Source organism: Ursus arctos, unplaced genomic scaffold (genome assembly GCF_023065955.2).
Source record: "Ursus arctos isolate Adak ecotype North America unplaced genomic scaffold, UrsArc2.0 scaffold_31, whole genome shotgun sequence".
Taxonomy (NCBI): Eukaryota; Metazoa; Chordata; class Mammalia; order Carnivora; family Ursidae; genus Ursus; species Ursus arctos.
In genome coordinates, this window is record NW_026622997.1 from 27,599,500 (window position 1) to 27,610,043 (window position 10,544).

The following is a 10,544-nucleotide window of genomic DNA, read 5'->3' on the forward strand; positions in this document are numbered from 1 at the left end:
AATTGGTGTATATGGAAGCTGAGTAACTAAAGTTGTGGTCTCTGTGCATTATCAGTTTATTGCCTTTGGGTTCATATCTACCCTGTATTTAACCTACTTACTGATCTTGGAGCAGGATCCCAGGATAGTTTCTTTCTTGCGATTTGGAACAATGTTAGCCTTTGTCAGTCTGTGTATCAGAATGATACAGCAAGAAATAGCAGAGGAAAAATCTCTTCTTGTTCTGGTGCTTTTTCTCTCAATGCTATGATACTACTGCCAGTGGCCTGGAGAAGACCTAGCTTCTCTCACCTTTGGGTGAATGAATATGGCATTGCAGCAGGCTCTGTTGTAGAGGACTGTTTCCTGAGGAATCTTGCCATTCACTAGTAGGAGTTTTCCTGCCAAACAGACTTGACCTGTGGCTTGATGGAAAACTTTTCTTTCCTGGAGACCCCAGTCCTACCATCTCCAATAAACAGAATCTCTGTATTACCTCTTCCAAATGTCTTCCTTCTTTGGGTACTCTACGTCAGTCCTAAGGTAGTGTCTGCTTCCTGTATCTCCTGTTTCTTTAGAGTTTTCTTTTACCTCTCTCATAGTTAAACACCTTTTACTAGTTAATAATTCTTTATATCAAATTTTCCCTGTCAAAATGACTGATGTGATTTCTGTCTCCTGACTGGACACTGAATGATAAGAACATCTACACTGAACTATATTTTGGAGGAAGGCACTGCACTGCTCACAGTATGTGGGAAAGGGTAGTGGAGGAATCTTCAAACTTAAAAATACTCACTCCAATGATAAAGTCATACATGTAATCTTTGGAACTTTTGTATATATTTTAAGTACTCTATATGTTAACATATTATCTGACATGTTTTCTCCCCCTTCTGTATACCTTGTGGCCTTATGACACTGGATTACTTTTGGATGGGCTATGGGCATATTTCCTTTGAAATGGAGAGGAAAGAAAGGTATGGATGTGATATGAATTATCCAAACACACAAGAGGAATCTTTTGAAATAAGTGGAGAAACTGTCCATGTAATTTCTGAAAGAATAATTAAAATCATCACTCCTGTGAGGATTGAGGTCAGTATCATGGCAGCATGAGTCCTTCCATTTGTCTCTCCCCTTTTATTTACAATTTGTAGGACATCCAAAACCCAACATAGGTGCATCACCAAAGCATATCAAGATGCTAAAATGATCCACCCATGTTTATATCTGAAGGTGTATGGATTGGGCCTCCTGGAGACCAGAGCCCATGTAGCAGTGGTGGGGCCTATTACCCTGGCTTCTATAGTGGTGGCAACATCTGTGACCTCTCTGACAGAGAGGGTTGGGGGTGGAAAGGGTTGAGTGAAGAGCTACATGGCCCTGTGGGTTCCATTTGGAGGACCCCAGAGCTGTTAACCTGCAGAGCAGGTCCTCTGAGGCAAAGCATCTGTGACAGGGTGGGGGTGGTGTGGGCAAGGAAGAGTCAATGGAAGGAGGCAGACGAGATGAAACATTTTATGCCCTGTCTGCTGTGGGAATTCAGCAAGAGAATACCCAGCTCCATTGGGACTCCTGAACTTGAGGATTTCCCTTCCTGTACTGCAGGGCACACCCAAAGCCAAAGGATTAGTACATTGTGCCTGTACTTGGTTGTCAGCTTCCCACTTTTTTTTTTTTAAGCCTGGTCTTAAATAGCCACCAAAACAGCTCTGGCAAGAGAAACCAAAAACTTGTGCTGTTCTGCTACCTGCTATAATACAAAAGAAGGGCCTCTAGTTGCCCACCTGTGAACTGTTAAAGTTAACATATCTTTACCTACATGCAAAAAGTGTTTACTACTTCAAATGATCTGACAGAGGAAAATCTCATTAAAGAGAGTGAAAAATCATGGTGACATGGTTTTGCATAAAGAAAATGATAATTCTCCAGCAACCAAACCTAAATATACAGAAAATTATGGTCTAAGTAATAGAGAATTCAAAATAGCTGTCATGACAGAATTCAACAAAATACAAGAAAATCAGGCAATTCCGTGAATTCAGAAATAAAATTAATGGATAGAAGGAGTACTTTACCAAAGAGACTTAAATTAAAAAACCATCAGGAATTCTGGCTCTGAAGAACTCAGTAAATGACATGAAGAATTCATTAGAAAGCATTGGAAATATAGCAGATCAGGAGGAGAAAATATGGCAGAGGAGTAGGGGACTCTTTTTCAATGGGTCCCCTGAATTGAGCTGGATATCTACCAGACCATTCTGAACACCCAGGAAATCAGCCTGAGATGTCAGAAGATATATATGGATCTCTACAAGCAGAACATCTCTGGTGGTATGGATCTCTACAAGCAGAACATCTTGAGGTATGAAGCGGGGAGCTGTGAATATGTGGGCAGGTATTAGAATATAAATGGAAGGGGGAAGGAGCCTCTGTGCTCTTGGGCCAGCAAGGCAAAAGCCTCCCCCTCTGGGGAGTGGGCACAGACTTATAGACCATTAGCAGTGGGGAGAGGACTTTAGGGCAACCCCCCAGACTCAATCCTGGAGCTACAGGGGCACCCATGCAAACAGGGGGCAGCTTGCAGTTTTAGAAGCACATAGGGAAGAGACATGCCTGGCCCTGGGAGCGAGGGTTGGGGGTGCTGATGTGGGGTGCACAACCCAGGATGCTGTGGTTTTTAGCAGCACAGACAGAAACAGAGGCAGTGTGGCCTATCTCAGTGAAGAGCAGACTGCGATCCCTCTGTTCTGAGACAGAGGATTGGATATGGTCACTTCTGCTCTGACTCTTGGAAGAGATGTGGAAATCTGCAAGGGAAAGCTGCCAGAAAACAAAAGCCCCCCAAAACCAGTTCACTGAGTCCCCCCCCCAAAGGTGGCAGGGAAACTCTGCCCAAACAGTTTGCCTGAGTAACAGCGTGACACGCCCCTCCCCCAGAAGATAGACTGGAAGAAGAAAAGGCCCACAACCTTAAGGTGCCTATGAAACAGGTGCATCTTGCTTGGGTCCTGGTCAATAATTTGGACTCTGTACATCCCTCAACCACCCCTCAACAAAATAACTAAGAGGAGGAACCCCCAACAAAGGAAAGATTCAGAGACTGTGGCCTCTGCCATAGAACTATTGGTTATGGATATAACCAAGATGTCAAAAATAGATTTCAGAGTTATAATAATTAAGGTGATATCTACGCTTAAGAAAAATAGTAATTACAATATAGAATCTTAAGGGCAGAAATGAGATCTAATCAGGCTGACTAAAGATGCTATGAATGAAATGCAGTCTAAACTGGATACTCTGACTGCCAGGGTAAATGAAGCAGAAGAACAAATTAGTGAACTAGAAGATAAGATGATAGAAAAAAAGGAAACCAAGGCAACATGGGAAAAACAGATTAAAATCAAACTGAGAGAGATTAATGACTTAATGAAACATTCCAATATCAGATTACTGGGATCCCTGAGGGGGTGGAGAGAGAGGTCTAGAAGATTAATTTGAGCAAATCATAGCTGAGAACTTCCCTAATCTGGGGAGGGAAACAAGCATTCATGCCAAGAGGCAGAGAGGACCCCTCCCAAGATCAAGGAGAACAGACCAATACCATGTCATTCAACAGTACAATTCGCAAATCGTAGATCCAAGAAAACAATCTTGAAAGCAGTGAGGGGTAAGAGATTTCTTGTGTACAGAGGGAGGAACATCAGAATAATGTCAGAACTGTCCACAAAGACCTGGCCAGCCAGAAAGGGTTGGCAAAACATATTTAGAGTACTAAATGAGAAGAACATGCAGCCAAGGATACTCTATCCAACAAGGCTGTCATTCAGAATGGACGGAGGGACAAGGAGCTTCTAAGACCAGAAGAAACTGAAAGAAGACGTGATCACCAGGAGAGCCCTGCAAGAAATATTAAGGGGGGGTTCTATAAAAGGGGAAAGACCCCAAGAGTGATATAGAATACAAATTTACAGAGACAATCTATAAAAACAAGGACTTTACAGACAACATGATGACAATAAAATCATATTTATCAATAATCACTCTCAACATGAATGACATAAGTGCTTCCATGAAATGGCACAGGGTTGAAGATTGGATAAAAAGACAGGACCCATCCATATGCTGTCTACAAGAGGCTCACTTTGAACCTAAAGATACATACAAACTGTAAGTGAAGGGATGGAGAGTGATTTTTCATGCCAATGGACCTCAAAAGAAAGCTGGGGTAGCAATTCTCATAGCAGACAAATTAGATTTTAAGCTAAAGACTGTAGTTAGAGATACAGAAGGACACTATATCATTCTTTTTTTTTTATAAATATTTTATTTATTTATTTATTTGACAGAGAGAGAGAGACAGTCAGCGAGAGAGGGAACACAAGCAGGGGGAGTGGGAGAGGAAGAAGCAGGCCCATAGCAGAGGAGCCTGATGTGGGGCTCGATCCCTTAACGCCGGGATCACGCCCTGAGCCGAAGGCAGACGCCCAACGACTGCGCCGCCCAGGCGCCCCCAGAAGGACACTATATTATTCTTAAAGGGTATATCCAACAAGTGGATATGACAATTATAAATATCTATGCCCCCAACAGGGGAGCAGCCAACTACATAAGCCAGCTGTTAACCAAAATAAAGAGACGTATTGATAATAATACATTAAAAGTAGGAGACCTCAACACTCCACTCTCAGCAATACACAGATCATCTAAGCAGAAAATCAACAAAGAAACAAGAGCTTTGAATGACACACTGAACCAGATGGACCTCATAGATATATTCAGAACATTCCACCCTAAAACAACAGAATACTCATTGTTCTAGAATGCACATGGAACTTTCTCCAGAATAGACCACATACGAGGTCACAAATCAGGACCCAACTGATACTAAAAGATTGAGATTATTCCCTGCATATTCTCAGACCACAGTGGTTTGAAATTGGAACTCTATAACAAGAAAAAATTTGGAAGAAATTCAAACACTTGGAAACTAAGGACCATCCTGCTTAAGAATGTTTGGGCCAACCAAGAAATCAAAGAAGAACTGAGAATATGCAGGGAATAATCTCAGTCTTTTGGTATCGGTTGAGGCCTGTTTTGTGACACAGTATATGGTCTATTCTGGAGAAAGTTCCATATGCATTCGAAAAGAATGAGTATTCACTTGTTCTGGGGTGTAGTGTTCTGTATATATCTATGAGGTCCATCTGGTCCAGTATGTCATTCAAAGCTCTTGTTTCTTTGTTGATTTTCTGCTTAGGTGATCTGTCTATTGCTGAGAGTGGAGTCTTGAGGTCCCCTACTAATAACATATTATTTTCTATATGTACCTTTATTCTGGTTAAGAGTTGGCTTGTGTATCTTGCTGCTCCCCTGTTGGGGGCATAGATTTTTAAAATTGTCATATCCAGTTGTTGGATACATCCTTTAAGAATAATATAGTGTCCTTCTGTATCACTAACTACAGTCTTAGTTTAAAATCTAATCTGTCTGCTATGAGAATTGCAACCCCAGCTTTCTTTTGAGGTCCATTGGCAGGAAAAATGGTTCTCCATCCCTTCACTTTCAGTCTGGATGTATCTTTAGGTTCAGAATGAGTCTCTTGTAGATAGCATATGGGTGGGTCCTGTCTTTTTATCCAAGCTGCAACCCTGTGGCATTTATGGGAGCATTTAAGCCATTCACATTGAGAGTGATTATTGAGAGATATGATTTTAATGATGTCATGTTGCCTGTGAAGTATTTGTTTCTATAGATTGCAGATTTCTGTTCTGTATCACTCTTGGGATCTTTTTACTTTTATAGAAGCCCCCTTAATATTTCTTGTAGGGCTGGCTTGGTGGTCACATATTCTTTCAGTTTCTGCTGGTCTTGGAAGGTCCTTATCTCTCCATCAATTCTGAATAATAGCCTTGCTGGATAAAGAATCCTTGGATGCATGTTTTTCTCAGTTAGAGCTCTGAATATACCTTCCCAACCTTTCCTGGCTTGCCAGGTTTCTATAGACAGGTCTGACGTTATTCTAATGTTCCTCCCTCTGTACGTGAGGATTCTCTTCCCCTGGCTGCTTTCAAGATTGTATCCTTGGATCTAATATTTGCGAATGACACTATGATGTGATGTCGTGTAGGTCTGTGGTCATTGACCTTGGGAGGGGTCGTCTCTGCCTCTTGGACATGAATGCTTGTTTCCTTTGCCAGATTAGGGAAGTTCTCAGCTACAATTTGTTCAAATATCTCTTCTAGACCTCTCTCTTTCTCCACCCCCTCGGGGATGCTGATGATTCTGACATTGGAACGTTTCATTTAGTCAGTAATCTCCTGTAATCTACATTCTTGAGATTGGATTTTTTTGAGCTAAATTTCCATTTTTTCCTTCTTTTCTACCATCCCATCTTCCAATTCACTAATTCGTCCTTCTGCCTCATTTACCCTGGCCATCAGAGCATCTAGTTTAGACTGCATCTGATTCATAGCATTTTTAATTTCTGCCAGATTCGCTCTCATTTCCACCCTTAGAGATTCTATATTCTCATTAATATTTTCATTAAGCCTACACATCATGTTGACCATTGTGTCACTGAACTCCATTTCTGACAATTTGGTTATAGCCATATCCATTAGTTCTGTGGCAGAGGCCACAGACTCTGTATCTTTTCTTTGTTTGGGGGGATTTCTCCTTCTTGTGATTCTGATGAGGTGAGGTTGTGGGGAAGTACCAGGACCCTCAGACCACAATGCTTTGAAACTGGAACTCAATCACAAGGAAAAATTTGGAAGAAACTCAAACACTTGGAAACTAAGAACCATCCTGCTCAAGAATGATTAGGTAAACCAGGGAATTAAAAAGGAGATTAAGCAATTTTTAGAGAACAATGAGAATGAAAACACATCGGTCTAAAACCTGTGGGATACTGCAAAGACAGTCCTAAGTGGAATATACATAGCCATCCAAGCCTCATTCAAAAGAATAGAAAAATCTAAAATGAATTTTATATATTCTCACCTCAAGAAGCTGGAGCTGGAACAGAAAAACAGGCCTAACCCATGTAAGAGAAGGCAGGTGATCAAGATTAGAGCAGAGATCAATGAATTGGTAACCAAGAGCACAGTAGAGCAGATCAACAAAATTAGAAGCTGGTTCTTTGAAAGAATAAATAAGATCGATAAGCCACTGGCCAGACTTATTCAAAAGAATAGAGAAAGGACCCAAATTAATAAAGTTATGAATGAAAGGGGAGAGATCACAACGAACACCAAGGAAGTAGGAAGGATCATTACAAACTTTTATCAACACCTTTATGCCAATAAATTAAACAACCTGGGAGAAATGGATGCCTTCTTGGAAACCTATAAACTACCAAGACTGAAACAGGAAGAAATTGATTATGTTACATTAGTCACCATACAGTACATCCTTAGTTTTGGATGTAGTGTTCCATGATTCATTATTTGCGTATAACTCCCAGTGCTCCATGCAATATGTGCCCTCCTTAATACCCATCACTGACCTATCCCAATCCCCCACCCCCTCCCCTCTGAAGCCTTCAGTTTGTTTCCCAGAGTCCATAGTCTCTTGTGGTTCATTCCCCCCTTCTGTTTACCCCCCCCCCCATCATGACCAGGTAGGATTTATCCCTGGGATGCAAGGTGGTTCAACATTTGCAGGTTAGTCAGTGTGATAGAACACAGTAATAACAGAAGAGACAAAATCTGCATAGTCCTCTCAATTCATGCAGAAAAAGCATTTGAAAAAATACAGCATCATTTCCTGATTAAAACCCTTCAGAGTGAAGGGATAGAGGGAACATTCCTCAATTTCATAAAAACCAACTATGAAAAGTCCACAGCCAGTATCATTGTGAATGGCGAAAAGCTGAGAGCCCTTCCTTTAAGATCAGGAACACAATAAGGATGCCCACTCTCACCACTATTGTTACACATAGTACTGGAAGTCCTAGCAACAGCAATCAGACAAAAAGAAAAAAAGGCATTCAAATTGGCAAAGAAGAAGTCAAACTCTTTCTTTTTGCAATTGACATGATACTTTATGTGGAAAACCCAAAAGACTCCCCCGCAAGTTACTCGAACTCATACAGAAATTCAGTATTGTTGCAGAATATAAAATCAATGCTCAGAAATCAGTTGCTTTCCTATACACTAACAATGTAACTGTAGAAAGAGAAATTAGGGAATCAATTCCATTTACAATGGCTCCAAAAACCATAAGATATCGTGGAATGAACCTAACCAAGAGGCAAAGGATCTATACTCTAGACTACAGAACACTTATGAGGGAAATTGAGGAAGACAAAAAAGAGATAGAAAAACATTCCATGCTCATGATTTGAAGAATAAACACTGTTATAATGTCTATGCTACCCACAGAAATCTATTCTTCCAACGCCATCCCAATCAAAATACCAATGGCATTTTTCAAAGTGCTGGAAAAAACAATTGTAAATTTTAAAAAATTTTTTAAAATTTATTATGTTATGTTAGTCACCATACAGTACACCCTTAGTTTGGATATAGTGCTCCATGATTCATCGTTTGCGTATAACACGCAGTGTTCCATGCAATATGTGCTCTCCTTAATACCCATCACCGGCCTATCCCAATCCCCCACCCCCCTCCCGTCTAAAGCCCTCAGTTTGTTTCCCAGAGTCCATAGTCTCTTGTGGTTCTTTCCCCCTTCTGTTTACCCCCCTTCATTCTTCCCTTCCTTCTCCTACCAATCTCCATGCTATTTCTTATGTTCCATAAATGAGTGAAACCATATGATAATTGTCTTTCTCTGCTTGACTTATTTCACTTAGCATAATCTCCACCAGTCCCGTCCATGTTGCTGCAAATGTTGGGTAATCGTCCTTTCTGATGGCTAATAGTCCATTGTATATATGAACCACATCTTTATCCATTCGTCTGTTGAAGGGCATCTCAGCTCCTTCCACAGTTTGACTATTGTGGACAATGCTGCTATGGACATTGGGGTGCATATGGCCCTTCTCTTCGCTACATCTGTATCTTTGGGGCAGATACTCAGTAGTGCAATGGCTGGATCATAGGGTAGCTCAATTTTTAACTTTTTAAGGGACCTCCACACTGTTTTCCAAAGTGGCTGTACCAACTTGCATTCCCACCAACAGTGTAAGAGGGATCCCTTTTCTCCACATCCTCTCCAACATTTTTTTTTCTTGTCTTGTCAATTTTTGCCATTCCAACTAGTGTAAGGTGGTATCTCAATGTGGTTTTGATTTGAATTTCCCTAATGGCTAGTGATGTTGAACATTTTTTCATGTGTCTGTTAGCCATTTGTATGTCTTCATTGGAAAAGTGTCTGTTCATATCTTCTGCCCATTTTTTGATTTATTTGTTTCTCGTGTATTGAGTTTGAGAAGTTCTTTGTAGATGTTGGATACCAGTCTTTTTTTTTAATGTTTTTTTTATTATATTATGTTAGTCATCATACAGTACATCCCTGATTTCTGATGTAAAGTTCGATGATTCATTAGTTGCGTATAACACCCAGCGCACCATGCAATACATGCCCTCCTTACTACCCATTACCAGTCTATCCCAATCCCCCATCCCCCTCCCCTCTGAAGCCCTCAGTTTGGTTCTCATAGTCCATAGTCTCTCATGCTTCATTCCCCCTTCTGATTACCCCCCCCATTGTTTATCCCTTTCTTCCCCTACCGATTATCCTAGTTCTTATAGGATGATGAGAGAAATCATATAATTGTCTTTCTCTACTTGACTTATTTCACTTAGCATTATCTCCTCCAGTGCCATCCATGTTGCAGCAAATGTCGAGAACTCGTTCTTTCTGATAGCTGAGTAATATTCCATTGTATATATGGACCACAACTTCTTAATCCAGTCATCTGTTGAAGGGCATCTCGGTTCCTTCCATGATTTAGCTATTGTGGAGAATGCTGCTATGAACATTGGGGTGCATATGGCCCTTCTCTTCACTACGTCTGTATCTTTGGGGTAAATACCCAGTAGTGCCATGGCTGGGTCATAGGGCAGCTCAATTTTTAACTTTTTAACGGACTTCCACACTGTTTTCCAGAGTGGCTGTACCAACTTGCATTCCCACCAACAATGTAGGAGGGATCCCCTTTCTCCACATCCTCTCCAACAAATGTTGTTTCCTGCCTTGTCAATTTTTGCCATTCTAACTGGCATAAGGTGGTATCTTAGTGCGGTTTTGATTTGAATTTCCCTGGTGGCTAATGATTTTGAACATTTTTTCATGGAACACTATATTATTCTTAAAGGATGTATCCAACAAGTGGATCTGACAATGCTAAATATCTACGCCCCCTACAGGGGAGCAGCAAGATACAAGAGCCAACTCTCAAGCAGAGTAAAGAGACATATAGATAAACATATTTAAAAAAATACGTTAATAGTAGAGGACCTCCACACTCTGCTTTTAGCAATAGACAGAACACCTAAGCAGAAAATCAACAAAGAAACAAGAGCTTTGAATGCCATAATAGACCAGATGGACCTCATGGATATATATAGAACACTACACCGCAGAACAAAAGA